The sequence below is a fragment of the Oryza brachyantha genome, chromosome 3, assembly GCF_000231095.2.
Source record: "Oryza brachyantha chromosome 3, ObraRS2, whole genome shotgun sequence".
Classification (NCBI taxonomy): domain Eukaryota; kingdom Viridiplantae; phylum Streptophyta; class Magnoliopsida; order Poales; family Poaceae; genus Oryza; species Oryza brachyantha.
Window position 1 is genome coordinate 27,394,816 of NC_023165.2, and position 15,895 is coordinate 27,410,710.

At 37.7% G+C, this 15,895-nt stretch overlaps 1 long non-coding RNA gene across 1 annotated transcript; it reads left to right on the forward strand.

The window, feature by feature from the left end:
• Nucleotides 1-568: 568 nt before the first annotated feature.
• LOC102714545 lies at nt 569-1,426 on the forward strand. The gene is made up of 3 exons (XR_423331.2): nt 569-984; nt 1,080-1,143; nt 1,335-1,426. It is a non-coding gene; the product is annotated as an uncharacterized LOC102714545 (long non-coding RNA).
• The last annotated feature ends 14,469 nt before the right edge of the window (nt 1,427-15,895 follow it).

Consider the following 15,895-nt stretch of genomic DNA (forward strand, 5'->3'; position numbering starts at 1 on the left):
TTGTTGCACGGATTATGTTTTTGGTTCATGCTCAGAATGAAACGTTTCTAGTTCTTCCATTTCATTTACTGAGCTATTGATAAAAAGTCCATAATCCATGGTCGGAATTCTATGCTAACAGTTTGTTTTCTGCATAATTTTGAAACCATTCAATTATGCTTTCGCATGAAACAGCTGAATTCTATACTATTCTAAACTATCTTCATTGGAAATAGTTCAATTCCTACTGAATCAGGAAAAATTTCGAGTCATTATAAACAATAAATATCACATTCTGTTCATCCGCCTATGCACCCCTTTTGGTTTTGCTTCAAGTATGCTCCATTGGTCCACGGATCCACTCAGGCTTGTACATGTATAAGAACCATCTAGAAGCTTTCTCGCTGACCACAACCAACTAATGGCTAGGGTGGCCTCCCAGCCGATCCAATAGTTACAGCTCACGTGCAGCCACCTTGGAGCCAGTCCAGTGGGCGCCTGACCACATCTTGCGTCCACCTTGGAGCCAATCCAATGAGTACCCATCCACGTGTCACATCGTGGTGTGGCCGAACAATCATGTTTACATACGTGGATAATAAAAAGGAAATTAGTGAAAGAATTGAGGAGAAAAAGGGAGAGAGTGTGTGAAACATTTCCAATATCATATTCTCCACCTCTCTTCTGCTGCCTAGGCTCCAATCCAATTCCTCTCAGTACCTTTCGAACGGATGGCCAAGACGCGACAGTTGCAGAGGTGGATGCTGGAGTCATTCACCATCAAGGGACTGGACGGGGTCACCAAGCATGAGGAGTATTTCTGATCCTTTTATTTATTTAGTTCTTTCTTGTTTGGGGAGAATTTTGAGTGTAATTTGAGCATCTAGGTTTCTCGAGTCGACTCTAGATCTTAAACCTAATTTCTTTGACAAATGACAATGTTCTTTTTTATTCATTGATACTAGCAGATAGCGGCGTCACAGTGGATTGACATCAATATAGCAGGTCATTGATAGCAGTGGATTGATATCGGCATAGTAGTGGATTGAAATTCTTCAATTGGGATAATGTTTGTTTGTTTGTTGTCGATTGTATAACAGATTTTGCAAGTGTGAGATGCCATCCAATCCTGATGACCTTATGATGTGAGGATTGCTCTGACTGGTGAGTTGCATTTGATGCTTTGAACTTGTTTGTGTATTTTTGATTGTTACATAATGTATTGATGAGTAAGAAAATTATATAATAGTAAACTTCTCCTACCACACTTCTCTTGTTCATTATGACCATTTGAACCAACTTTCTCCAGCAATTACAAAGTGTCTTTGTTGAATGTGTAAAACATTTTCTCACAGGTTCACTCTTGTGTTGGAATGACCATCAAAGAAGCGAACAAATTGGAGCATTTTTTTCTATAAAAGTTGTGTTGCTAAAAATGGAAAGAAGGTACACCAGTCAAATTTTTTTATTTTTTAAACCTTTTTAATAAATAATTTTATTACTATACCTCCGGGGAAGATATTGCCATCGCATGGACTTTTTGCCACGCTACCAACATTGGCGTGGCGAAATGGATTGCTACGCTATTGTTGGTGGCGTGGTAAGACTGCCACGCCGACCAGGCTGCGTGGCAGCGTTGTCTTGCCACGCCACCAACACTGGCGTGACCAAAAGACTCGGTTTTGGAAAAAAATTGTCTGGTGGTTAGTAATAAAATTACTTGCTAAAAATGTTTATTTAATAAAAAAAATTCACACCAGTCCAATGGTGCTACAAGAATCTACAGAGAAGGTAAACCAAACAATCTGGCGAAAAATTTTGTCGTGTGAATTCCAACTTACATCATCAACAATACTATAATATCATCGAATTTCAGATGAAGGTACTTATCTACCTATCATCATGTTGATGTGCTTTATATGTTTAACATGTCTAGCATGCATTTGGCGATGTAATACCTTCGAGAATTATAATTTTACAATGAATGTGTGCAAAATAGCACTTAACTAGTTTCTAGTCCATAAGTTCCACAGTGCTACATAATGACAATTTATCACAATAGCCCTTTTTGTGGAGAAAGAAAAATTTGGTGTAACCAGATATCACTATTAAGTACTTGGGTGCTTAATTACCCAACTATATTAGAAACTTTCGGTTTGTCTCACTACTTGTTCCAAAAAAGACCAATGATCATCGTTACCTTTCTGTAGGAAAAAAAAGAATCAATGGATGAAATTAGGGAAACAAGATGAACCTTCTCGCTCAAGTGTAAAACTTACATTTTATTTACATCCACAACGCAGAAATCTCCATCATGGATTCCTCTAATAATAAAAGGTAAAAGGAAATTACAGATTAGTTTAATAAAGGAAACAAGGTCCCAGCCACTTAGGGGCTCCACCATTTTTGCGCTCGCACTATTAGCCACTATTCATTTCCCACGACTGTTCGCACGTTCCAACTTCCAACCCTGAATCCTGAAAGGCTGAAAACATTATCATCAGAGTTGTGTACGTGTATTTATTATTTCACAATATTTATATCTCAATTAAATCGAGACATCACAGAACTGTCTCTATCATGATGATGAATGTATCTTCGACCATAATATTTTGACCGGACGTTGGAAGAGGTTTTGTACGTGTTTAGTTGCAAAATTTTTTGGTAAAAACATCACATCGAACATTTGACCGGATGTCAGAAGGGGTTTTAGACACGAATGAAAAAACGAATATCACGACTAGCCTAGAAACCGCGAGACGAATCTTTTGAGTCTAATTAATCTGCCATTAGCACATGTTGGCTACTGTAGCACTTTTGGCTAATCATAGACTAATTAGGCTCGAAAGATTCGTCTCAAGAATTTTTCCATAACTGTGCAATTAGTTTTTTGATTTATCTATCTTTAATATTTTATTTAGATGTCCAAAAATTCGATGCGACGTTTTTGAAAAAAATTTTGCGAACTAATCAGGGCCTTGGACTGACCTGTCTAGCTGTGTAGCATGCTTCCATCTCCTACTGTTCAACATGTGAGCCGAACTTTTGGGGCCTGTTCCGTTGCTCTCAGCTATCTTTCATCTCTGATGCTAATGCAGCCAGGGAATCACAAAATGCATAAATAGTGGGCTATGTACTCCAGTTGACATGAGATCCTACTGGCATTGCTGCGGTTAACTGCATTTTCTGCTCATGAATGAATGACAGATACGAGGACGTCCCAAAGTCTAGGTGTTACAACGCTCCGAGACATGTCAGCACGAAATATCTGGATGGATGGAGTCTCAAATAAAACCCAAATTGTTACAGTAACCATCCAACCTCATCACAGACCCCGACATATCTTGAAGAGGGCACTACAAAGGCTCTAAGCCATCGGATATAAAATAGAGGACATAACCATTGGAATAGCCACGCCAGTCATCTACGTCATACGCCCGTCAACCATTCGATGCTGGCAACCAAAAGCGTACCCCAGAGACTCGATCTCAACAAAGGCATATTCCCCGGTTATCTCAACCATTTCAAACACATCCTCATGTGGGACTAGTCGCCCAAAAATGCAACAAAAGTCTCACATAAATCATCTCAAGCATGATATCCGAATCATAAGTGGTTCTAAGCATAAAGCATAAATAGTCTTAATAAGTTCTAAGTAGTACTTGGCGACAAGCCATACATATTGGTTCATGTGGTAAGCGTGCTACCCAAAAGCCCATAGGCAAACCGGCTAGGGTAAATTCCTAGTTAGAACCATCCTGGAAATCACAAGCTGCATCAAACTCCTCATCCAAACAGTCATTACTTGCAGCAGGGTCTGAGAAAAACAAGTAAAAGAAAGCAAGAAATCAGTACATTAATCAAATTAATATACTGGCAAGTCGGTGACAACCCTAGCATGCTACATGTTGGCCATATTCAAGGATAAGCTGTGTACGGGTAAATTTTTGCATAAATGCCAATTTTAGTTCATAACATGTTTCGCAACGGAAATTTTATAACAATAGTATAAAGTAAGTAAAGCTTGTAATGTAAATGAATAAATAACACACATCTACCCCTCAAGGTAGATCATCACCACTTAACATCATATCATCACCATTCACCGAACTTTACCCAAGTTCACCAACAAAACATTCCAACCATTTTCTAATTTCACAAGAGTTTATCAAAATCACAAACTATACTCATGACACTTCACCATGCCGCTCATGACCGTGAGCACGGCTAATCGATTAGTTTTAGACTCTGCAGAGTTTGTACAACTTTTAAGCCCACATGATATGGATCGCTCTAGTTTATCTGATACCCGTCGGTATCACCACACTCTACACATTGAGTGTGACCTAGAGATCATAACGAAACCGTCACATTGTTTATTGTCTAGCCTTGCACCAGCACGATGTGTGTTTTACCCACGTTACTAGCAAAGTAGCACCACTAGGTAGCGGGCCACGCTTTAACCTAGCGTCCTAAGGAACCCTACCCGGAATCCCTCACGAGGCATGACACCGTTGTATTGGACAGACTACCCACTCAAATCATCACATACCACGAGTCATTAATCAATTTCATCACCAACCATAGGAAGTTCCGATAAGTTACCAAAACCCGGTAACTCATACTCTTCAACCTACCAAGATGCAAGGCTAAACTCTAAACAACTTAATAGGTTAAGGCCAGCCCATACTTAGCACATATGGTTTGTACTGTTTTCATTAGTTGGTGACATAGAGTGAGGTCCTTAATCGACCCGGGCAAACGCTCCCCTATCGGTACACATCTACCACCATATGTACACCACTCGTCGCCCAATTCTAAAAATAAGTTATCTCTATTTTCAGTTCACAATACTCACACATTTAAAATTCTGTCCAGCAGCATCAAAATAACCTTTTTCACATATAACATTTATCAAAATGAGTAATTTGTAAGGCGGTAACCGAATATATAAGCATATAGCGGCAATATAAGCATAGCATAATCTCAAATAACAAAATAATTGTATCCAAGAGCACCCTATGGTTACCGCCATCAAGGATTCAATATTTCAAGGTGGGTTATGCAGCAATTAGGTCATATCTACCATTTCCACATTTATATAATTTCTTTTACCAAAATTAATACTAGCTAACGTATGCATGTTTGCAATAGAATCATTTAGCCCAGTAAAACATAGGATCAAAGTAGTCAAAGGAGGGGCTGACTTGCCTTCGTCCGCAAACACCTGAACCTGGTCTTCAACAAACTCACCCTCTTCTTCTTCGACGTATTCTTCCTCTATTCAAAATACGCGTATACGATAAATACAAAAATGCATAAAAACCAAAAATACATGAAAATGCATGAGACATATGCAGTGAGTGTGTGCTGGTCTCAGGTGGCCTCTAGTGAAGGAATTTTATTTTATCACTTTGTTTTACAGAGATATGCATTTAATAATTTAAAAGGTTTAAAAAGGGCTAAGTTTTATTAAGCAACATTTTTTACAGAAGTGAAGAAAATTACTTTTACAAAGTTATAGAGAATGATTTTATAAAATTAACAGAAGTGGTTTCACAATTTTCAGAGCTATATTCAATTTGTTATGGATTTAACAAGCTCTAGGAAACATTTAGGGCAAAACAAAAATAAAGGAAAAGTTTGTACAAAAAAGTACCAAGTTTATATTTTTATAAAATAGTTCACAGTTTCACGAATCTAAGAAAACTGGTTTCACAATTTTCGGAGTTAAAATGAATTTTCTATAAATTTTTGAAGTTCTGCTCATTCTCAGCTAAAAAAATAGAAATGAGTTTTCAAAATTTAATTCCATCCAGGCTCACATGTCAGTGAATGGCGTTTTCTGAAGTGAGGGACGTTTTGCAGAAAAGCCCTCGAAAGATAGGGAAATCAACCCGCACTCCCTTGCTACAGTAATATGTGTCTAGTCAGTTTTCGGTTAGGACCCTAGCTTTAGTCGAATTCTCCGAAGGAGGTCCCTGGTCGGCTCAAACAAGGGGCATCCATGGGTGAGTTGGATTTTCAGCTCGCCGGCGATGATCGGTGGCCCGAATCGATTCGAGCGCAAAAGAGAAAATGTAGAGGGGGTCCTTGCGCATCCGTGAGTGGTGGTGGTGAGGGAAATGGTGTTCCGTAACCCATGGAACACGAGCAACAACAGTGGTATGTCCTGGTATGGTCATGCATGTGCTTGTAATGGCTTGGTTAGTGCATGCAAGGGCTCGGTTAGTGCAAAATAGTTAGTGCCAGAGCTGTCTCAAGGTACTAGAGTGCTCACCAAGCGAAGAAACGGAGGAAACGATGTCCACGGGAGCGGCGAAGACGGTGGCCGGCGGCGAGGTCGTTGACGCACACCACGTGTTCGATAGATTGCTTCTTGGGCAAAAGAGGCACGGATGACCTCGGCGTGATATGTAGATCACGTTACATAGGAAGAAAGTGAGGGGGACTCACCAGGGATGAAGAACGACGACGCCTAAGTTGCCAGTGCCGGGAAAGATGGCCGAGCTCCGGGCAATCTGGGCATGGGATGCATTTGCTCGGGCTTGAAACGCGATGTGGGGAGGATGCCCTTGCTACTGGCGCGCTGGCTTGAGAAATAAGCAAGAGTGAAGTGGGGGGAGTGAGAGAGAGAGGGGTGGCTAGTGAAATCATGGGGTTTCTTGGGCTCCCATTGAGCATGGAGGGCGGTGGAGGCTGTGAGGAGAGAGTAGGAGGCTACTATGTTGGTCCTAGGGGTGTAGAGCCTACTTGCGAGTGAAAGAAATTTAAAATCTGGCTTGGAGGCTAAGTCAAGGAAGGCTGTCTGCCAAGGATTTTTGGAGGGGATTGAAGGGAGATTTTGTGTAGCAACAAACGTGTACTAGTGATCCTCTTGGTCGGGGCTGATGTGGAAAGTAAAAGGGCTAAAGTGATTTTGGTTAGAAGTCTTTGGTTTAGGCTTAATGTAGGGATGAACATGGGTTGACAGCATGGTTAGCAGCCGTTGACAGTGCAGTTAGTAGCTGATTCGATTTTTAGAGGGAGAGAAGAAAGGGTTAAAGAGTGATCCACGGTGTGCCACTCCTTGTGGTGTTAGAAGAAATTTAGTATAAGACTTTGGCTGAAACAAAACTTCAAAAAGAGGTTTTTAAATAAATTTTACGGAGAGAGCAAGTTTGAATCTACTAAACAGTTTTTTAGGATTTTGGAGAGATTAAAATAGATCAAAGAGATAGCAAACTTTAATAAAAAATTTTGAAAATTTGAGGGTTGATTTCTGACATGTCAAGATATTTTTCAGAATTTTTGGATGCATATAAATACCAGATTAATTATTTTTGTGACTCTAAGTCTATTATTGCATGTGATGATGAGATGATTAAGATCAAAAACAATTCAAATCACTTCCAACCACATGATGCATTTAAGTTAAATTTAGTTCTTGGGTTTATGGGCTTGGGTATGTTACAACAGACATCACATCCTTAGACCCAGTTTGGATACTATAGGACTTTTTTAGTCCCTATCACATCGAATGTTTAGACACTTATTAGAAGTATTAAATATAGACTATTAATAAAACCCACCTCTGTACTATTTTACGAGACGAATCTATTGAGCCTAATTAGTCCATGATTAGTGAATGTGATGCTACAGTAAACATTTGCTAATTGTGGCTTAATTAGGCTTTAAAAATTGGCTAATGAAATAGTCTTTATTTATACAATTAGTTTTGTTATCCGTCTATATTTAATACTCATAATTAACGTCCAAACATTCGATGGAACAAGTGACTACAAAAAAGTCCCTGTATCCAAACACCATCTAAATTCTTTCATGGATACTTCCCATCCTTTATCAATGCTAAACAACAACTTTAGGGGTTGTTTAATTTGCAAAAAAATTTTTGCAAAAACATCACATCAAAACTTTAAACACATTTGAAGTATTAAACTTAGTCTAATTACAAAATAAATTTTAGATTCCGCTTGGAAACCGCGAGACGAATCTTTTGAGTCTAATTAATCCGTTATTAGTACATATTGCTTACTGTAGCACCTATGGCTAATAACGTCCTAATTAGACTCAAAAGATTCGTCTCACTATTTCCTTCATAATTGTATAATTAGTTTTAATGTTTATATGTATTTAATGCTTCATTTATATATCTAAATATTCGATGTGATGTTTTTGGGAAAAAAATTGGGAACTAAACAGCCCCTTAATAAACTGTAACCTTAGTACAAAAACATGAGCTGCATATCACTTCTAAAACGTTCTTGCTAAAAGCCTAAATTGCCACTGCAAACTCAGGGGGTGTTTGTTTCCCCAGGACTTTTTTAATTCCTGTCTTATCGAATGTTTGAACATTAATTAGATGTATTAAATATAGATTATTAATAAAACACATCCGATACTCTGGACTATTTCGTGAGACGAATCTATTGAGCCTAATTAGTACATGATTAACGAATGTGATGCTATGGTAAACATTTGCTAATCGTGGCTTAATTAGGCTTAAAAAATTGTCTAATGAAATAGCTTTTATTTATATAATTAGTTTTGTTATCAGTCTATATTTAATACTCTAATTAGTCCAAACATCCGATGTGATAAATGACTTAAAAAAAAGTCATGATCCAACAGCCCCTCAGTCTGCTAGATGACAGTCTAGAAGAGTACAAGATCCTGTCATTTTCACTTGAGGTGTCTGATGTGACCTGCTAGCTTTGCAATTGGTTAAGAGCATGCTTATCAGTCCTAGATTTTGGTTATGAAGATATTAGAGTGGAAGGTGAAAAGAGACATTTCAGTGGAAAGGCTCCATACTTGTGGTAGCACTTTCCACATAAAAAAGAAAAAAAATAGGAATCTTCTTCTCTTTCGTTCCCTCGTGCTGCTGCTGTGCCAAACTCTTCTGAGGTACCCTTAATGCTAGTTATCTTCAAATGATTACTTCACCATTTTCTTTGCAAACACGAAGAGTAGCATGAAATTTACCTCCTACATCTATTGCACTGATCTGAACTACCAGTACCACTTGCAGAAAAGTTTTTTTTTTTGGTGCCTTCTATGGTTATGTACATTCGTTTTGCTCACTCGTCAGATAGCACTAAGATATTAAATGCGAAGTAAAATGCCAACAACTTTCATACACTGGGTAGTGCAAGAGTTATTAGAGGACCATAGCATGTGTTTTGCATGTGCTTAGGCCTCTAAGATTAGCAAGGTTTGGCAAGGTTTTCTAAATTTGCTTTTGCAAAAAAAATTGATAAAAAAGTAGTATATGAAATCTCTTTTCATCATATTATAAGATGTTATAGTCCTCTTCGTATAAATGCTAATGAATTTGAGCACACATATATATAAAACATAATTATTGATCCACGAATGAATCTAAGTATAATCGAAATATCTTATAATACGGAGGAAAAGGAGAGGAGTAGATTTGTGAGGCTCTGAAAGTTATATCCAATATGTGTGACTCCATGTTTTCGTGAAACTGACATGCATCCTTTGATTTTTTTTCTTCGATGGAAACTGACGTGCAACTTTTGTCAGTTTCAAGAACGAAAAAGAGCAAATCTAAACAGTCTTTAAACACGTCGAATTTTCAAGCTTCCGACTTATTTGGTGGCAATCGCTTTCTCCATAATGATGAACACATCTCGCTAGCTGTACTTTGTCATGCACATTTTCATTCTTAAATCAGCTATGGTCATTCATGCAAATGATTTCTCCCAAGTCCAAATCTACACATACATATGGATAATTTGGATATTAATTAAGGAGAAGTTGATCCAACTTGCAGTGGGCGTGTCGATGTGTCGTTGTCATCTTCGATCATGCTTTGAAATCTGACTTTGCTCTTATTCATAGCATGTTGGGTGGTCGTGATCACCTCACGTCGGCGTGCCAAGAAAATGAACTACATGTAAAAAGGATACGAGTTTCTAGTTTCAAGCATATATTTTTTTTAGAGAATGGTATTTTTACCCAGAAACATTGACTGTAACCACTAGGCTACATGCACTTTCTTTGTAAACATTTGTTACTGCAAAAGGTATATATTATGCCCAACTTAACTAAAATGTTGTGCCACTGTCGCTTGTGGATTAATTGAAAAATTTTACGGTTCTTAAAGAAAAATCCAGAGATACTAAATTTTAGGTGTAAAATTTTAGTATATCCAAATATCTATCACTTAGAGTTGTTGAAGTTTTATGATAGAAAATACGATTTCTCCCAATATTTTACTTTTCTTGGATAATTGTGTAACAAAAACATCTTATTATATATGTGGATAAAGATCTGATGAGCAGATCAGCATGTGTATTCCAGCTTCCTATCTACAATCCATTTTTCAAACTTGCACACTTAGAAGAATGACTTGCACTCAAAAGGTTATTCCCTTCTTTCTCCAACGATCTGTATATGTATATACGTGTCACTTTCCAGCACTTTGAACTTTTTTTTGGCCGTAGCATGAGCTCGGTCGGTCAATCGGGAAATATCTGTTGGTATTGGCATAAACGGCGTTTAATTAGTGATACACGCAATGATACACGGCGTTCTGATCGACTAGTCGATCGGGAAAACTGATACAAATCTTTGAAAAAAAAACGAAAAGATTTTACGACCTATCGGACGGTAATCTGGCTGGTCATGGTGCACAACAGTACTGACCCCAGATGGTTTCTTGACCTGTCGACCACTGTAGCGGGTGACTCGAACACTCTTATGTTTCCTTCCGTGTATACGTAGAGGATAAAATTTAAATTTTTAATCTTAAATTTAGAGTTGATTTTGAGGTTTATTTTTTAGCTTTTGTTTTTAGAACATATCTATATAAGTTCTGTTATAAATTATTTTTTATTTATAAACATGTCGTTTAACTTTTTGTCTAGAAAAACAAACGAGGGCCTAAGCCATAGGCAGAGAGACGCGAGATGCATCAGTGCATGCAGCCTCAAACGTGCAAAGAAAAAAACACGAATGATTCTATGGAATCTCGCAAGTTTTGGAACCTTGAGCAGTGCGGCTATAGTTTACTTATCTTTAGAAACGCAAGCATTTTTTTGTGCAAATACCAAGCAGGGTTTGGGCGCGTCGTTTGAAGCAAACAAATGCAAATGTTTTTTTTCCGCAACTCGATCTGTACGCACTGTCCTTAGCACGTACGTTGTCGTTCTCCCAATGTGGCCCAGCCACTAAAAAAACAGAAACAAATAGAGAATATTAATGTGACAGTGTGTAGCTGTGAAGATTCAGTATGATCCCGTGACACCATTACCTCGCTGTTACATAGTGCAGTTTGTTTAATTATTCTGATGATTATCGGTAGAGATTTGTTTTGTTCTAACAAAAAATATTTTAAGGTACCGGTACGTCGATATATCAAATTATTTTTTATTATTGGATTTAGCTGAGTAGGATGTGCACTGTTAGATCCAACGATCAAAAATAATTTGGTACCACGAGGTATCAGTATCTCAAGATATTTTTTGTTAGACTGAAGCAAATATGTTATTGTTATCGGTAAGCTTGACCTAGGATATTGGTAAGCTTGACCTAGGAATCTAGCATACAGAGAGATCATGCAAGGACCTGCATGTATGTACACATGCATGTTAGGCCTTGTTTAGTTTCTAAAATTTTTTTCCAAAAACATAACATCGAATTTTTGGACATCTAAATAAAGCATTAAACATAGCTAAACCAAAAAACTAATTGCACAGTTATGGAAGAAATCTTGAGACGAATCTTTTAAGCCTAATTAGCCCATGATTAGCCATAAGTGCTACAGTAACCAACATGTGCTAATGACGGATTAATTAGGCTCAAAAGATTCGTCTCGCGGTTTCTAGGCTAGCCGTGAAATTCGTTTTTTCATCCATGTCCGAAAACCCCTTCCAACATTCGATCAAACATTTGACGTGACACTTCTCCTAAAAATTTTCTCAATCTAAACACCACCTTCATGTGATCTAAATGTGCACTCATGACTAAGTAGAATACTAGGGTAGTGTTTAGATTGAGAAAATTTTTGAGAGAAGTGTCACGTCAAATGTTTGAATGGATGTCGGAATGGATTTTTGGACACGAATGAAAAAACGAATTTCACGGCTAGCCTAGAAACTGTGAGACGAATCTTTTAAGTCTAATTAATCCGTCATTAGTACATGTTGGTTACTGTAGCACTTATGGCTAATCATAGACTAATTAGGCTCAAAAGATTCGTCTTAAGATTTCTTCCATAACTGTGCAATTAGTTTTTTGGTTCATTTATGTTTAATGTATTATTTAGGTGTCCAAAAATTCGATGTGATGTTTTTGGAAAAAAATTTTAGGAACTAAACAAGGCCTAGAATCAACTGCCCTATTAGTGCTACTACCTCCTAGCTAGGATCGATACAAACAAAGACATATATTTAATTTGTGTACAAGCTGCATTACAAGTCAATATGTTACTGCATATTCGGATATATGCATGGGGGTAGTATCAGGGCCGTTCGATCTGACAATAGACAGCCCAGATCAAGCGGTCCAGTCAATCCGAGATGTAGCAGCTTGGCTGCATTGCGTGCAACGAGATCGGTCACCGTTGCTTCAAGCGCAGGGCACCCGTTCGGCCGTTGACTCACCCTTAGTGGCAGTCAACACGGGAGATAAACGATTCAGGCCTTAGTTCGGCAAGGTGGATAAGTTAGACGAATAGATTAATATGATTTTTTAAAAATAATTTTTCTATATAATTTTTTTTAAAAAATACACCGTTTGACAATTCGAGAAACGTGCGTATGGAAAAAAGAGAGAGCTAAGTTAACTTATCAGCCCGATCGAACGCGGCCTCAATATGGCTTATTTAGCTTATCTGATTGTGTGTTAAATTATAATTATTTTTAAATGGTTAACTAGAATTGATTTAAAATTCGTGCAAGAATCATCTACCTTGTCCTCTCCTCTCCTCACATTCCCTTCCGACTCTCAATGTTTAAGGGCAGTGGCAACACTAGCAAGTCGATCTCATTTATATCCTGTGCATGCACTCCTTAATTCCTTTCCTCCCGCTGTCTTACTTAACCTTGGAACTAGTTTCCTCTGACCACCTCTCCTTTTGTCTTCATTAATTGAACTTGCTAGATTCACCCTGCCTCCTATTCACTCTGATGAGTCATCATCACCTCCTAACCACTCCAACAAGTCAAACCATGTTTCGTAAGCACGTCAACGAGTCACTCCTACCTCAACCACCGAATTACTGCCCTCCACCCTTCATGCAATTGAGATGCACCACGGTCGTACTGTCACTCCTATTGTGATACCCTGTCTAGCATCAGGCTTTCACTCCTTGCAACCACCCTCTAAAGTTGCCCCTCAAACCAATCTCATTCCCAACCTTGTTGCCCAACTCTAGTAGCCTAGTATAGGTGTGCTCGTTGGAATTTGGGTCATTGTCACAGAAGAAAAAAGCTTTTGCTAGTGAGTTCATCCTCTTAAAACTGCTTCTACTCACACTCCCTTAGTCGCTGGGGCTGGTGATGACTTTCTAGCTTTTGGATCCCAATATAACAGCTAGGGAGTAAACATCTTTTGATGTATGACAAGTCTGATTTATTTATTTCTTTTTATTATAAACACCATCTTGAAAAGGCAAACTTGATAATATTCATTTTATCATTGTAATCCATAGTTACACAACAAAGAAATCCGATCACCTATAAAGGTAATAGTTATGAAAGCGTAAGGCATGAGCCTACCATCCATAAATTTCTGATTCCACCAATCCACCAACCTATGTAGCCGTTGTATTGTGCGTGTGAAAATCCTCACTAAGCTACGTTCGGCAGCATGATAAGGTATCTAACCCTCTTCGTTTTTCGCGCGCACACTTCCCGAACTGCTAAACAGTGTATATCTTACAAAAAAAATCTATAGAAAAGTTGTTTAAAAAATCATATTAATCTATTTTATATTTTTTAATAATTAATTAATCATGTATTAATCTATTACTATGTTTTCCGTGCCAGATAACTAATCCACTGTCACTCGCAGCCGAACGCGGCCTAGGAAGTCTAAGATGCGACCACCAAATATGATCATCTCTGTGTGCCTACTTGCTACTGTCCTAAACAACACCAAATTGTCACCAATCACGGTAGGTTTTATTTTAAATCACTGGCTGCTACGATTTGTCACTCGGCCTCCAAAGTCCAAGGATGTAAACTAGAACATGGAAAGAGACGGCCATGGCATTTTCATAACGAGAAGAGACACCATTGTACTTTCTTATTGCTTAATTAACCCACACCCTTCGCCTTAATTAATCATGCCACATGGTCTTAACTATAAGATTATACATTATCACTTTAAATAAACCATAGTATCAGTGCACACCTATGGTTTTTTATCACTCCCCAGGTGGCAGAGTTAGACAGGTTGAACCTTCCTAATCACATGTATCTTCATTTAATAAGTACCATCAAATCCCTGAAAATTATTGACACTAGACCAACTTGTAAGTACTGAAACTGGAGTGTAATTAATTTCCCTAGAGTGAGCGTCGACTGATCTACATCAATTGACTAGCTAGCTATCCAAAATATTGGTACTTACCACTTTTCAAATTAGCAAAAACAGAATCTCAATCTAGTCTTTGCTCTGATGTTTTACAAAAAAAAAACAAAACAAAATAAAATGTTTTCCTCTCTTCATCTCATCTGCTGAAGGACCATGAAACAGTTTCGCTGTCACTGACAGGCTGGGTCCCACCATGCAGATAAGCAGATCAGGGCCAGCTGCTAACTGCCAGAACAATGGAGGTCAGCTACCACGCCATAAGTCAGCAGGGATCACTTTCCATCGCTTTCTTTCATGGATGGTCATCGGTATACTCCTAAGTCAAAGTCGCAACAAGAATTAAAATTTAATTTGTACCATAATCTCGACTGAAAAGAAGAGGCAATGTTCTAGAGTATAACTGTATAAGCAGCCTAGGAGAAAGGCCAACAGTACATTTAACTAGTAACTCTAAAAATTAATCATCATCTACAGACAATATAATACTACCCCAGTTTCAAATACTTGACCATTAATAATTTCTAAATGTAATGTTTTATTTATAATTAATAAAATCTATATTTATATCAATGCATAATGCGCATTTTTTTTTAAAAAAGACGAGTGGTTAACCGGTGACAAGTATTTAAAACCGGAGGTAATAGTTAACTCATATAATAGTTCACTGTACATACAAACTGTAATATTAGTGCAGGTACATGTATATCTTACCGATACGGTTGGTTGATATCAGTGCTGCAGCTGACCGTAAACAAAACAAACCTGCAGTATGTTTTCTTCTCACTCACATTTCTAATTTAAGCACAAATCTAATGGATCAAATCTTATAGTCAGACTGTATCAACTTATTATACTTGTTATAATAAGATATGATGGCTGTTTTTTTGACGAAAGATTATCTAATTTTTATTAGATACTTAATGGTATAAAATATAATACTAACTACTGTTAAGTTAAAAATCTAGTTTACAAATATGAGTCAATAAATTTCTACACAAAAATTTATTTTCAAAAAATAAAATGTTTCACCATCCGAGAAATACGTGCGTAAAAACGATGAATGAAATGTGGTGTCTGTAGCTACCTACATAAGTATGTACAAACAAACAGTCGGTTTCACGAAAATTATGCCTAACGAATGCAATTTGCAAGTAACTTCTTTCCTTTCGTTTTCCAAACTCTTGTTTCTTCCTCTTGTTTGTGTTTGGAAACTTTTGATACGTGAAAGGTTATCTGTAATAGGGTAAAACCAAACTAAGAAGAAAAAAAGCAACCAAAAAAAAAAGGTTACACCTAACTAGACCTTCACTTAACGCTAACACCGTGGAATCACTGTCTTACAGATGTAAAC